Source organism: Manacus vitellinus, unplaced genomic scaffold (genome assembly GCF_001715985.3).
Source record: "Manacus vitellinus isolate BGI_N305 unplaced genomic scaffold, ASM171598v3 scaffold_3_pilon, whole genome shotgun sequence".
Taxonomy (NCBI): domain Eukaryota; kingdom Metazoa; phylum Chordata; class Aves; order Passeriformes; family Pipridae; genus Manacus; species Manacus vitellinus.
Genome location: NW_021940535.1, coordinates 11,610,511 through 11,611,079, shown reverse-complemented (window position 1 = coordinate 11,611,079; position 569 = coordinate 11,610,511).

Genomic DNA, 569 nt, shown 5'->3' with positions numbered 1-569 from the left:
TAAAAGTAGAGTACACCCCCTGCCTTCAAAACAAGGAAGAGATGAACTGAATAGACTTCAACTGTTACTTATATCTTCTGAGACAACTCCACTGGTCCTGTGCATATGGATGCTGTGCTTTTCTGCTCAAACACACTGTGGCAATCCCAGCTGCTTAAATACAGCTCCTCCTTAAATACAGATTCCATGAGCACAGACTAACTCAGTGCACTCACATACACTAAGTTCAGTAAATAGAGACCCAGACCCCACAGTTACTGAAAGGTCAAATACTTTGTCAAATATTGTAGTTGTCTGACTAAGAACATTTCCAGCTGCTGGAAATGGAAGTCTTTGGCTCTGGTTTCTGCCACAGACTCAAACAGGGAGCGTGGTCAGACAAACTTCACCTCTTGGATAACAGAGTTGGCTCTATGTTTGTTGAGCAGATTCATTAGCACTCAGGTCAGCAGCACCTCAACAGCACTCTGATCTATTGAAATAATTTATTACACCCTCTATGAGTACAAAAATGTACAAGCCAGTTTTTTTTGTCTGGCTTCCCCTTCCCCTCCAACAGAAAATACCAA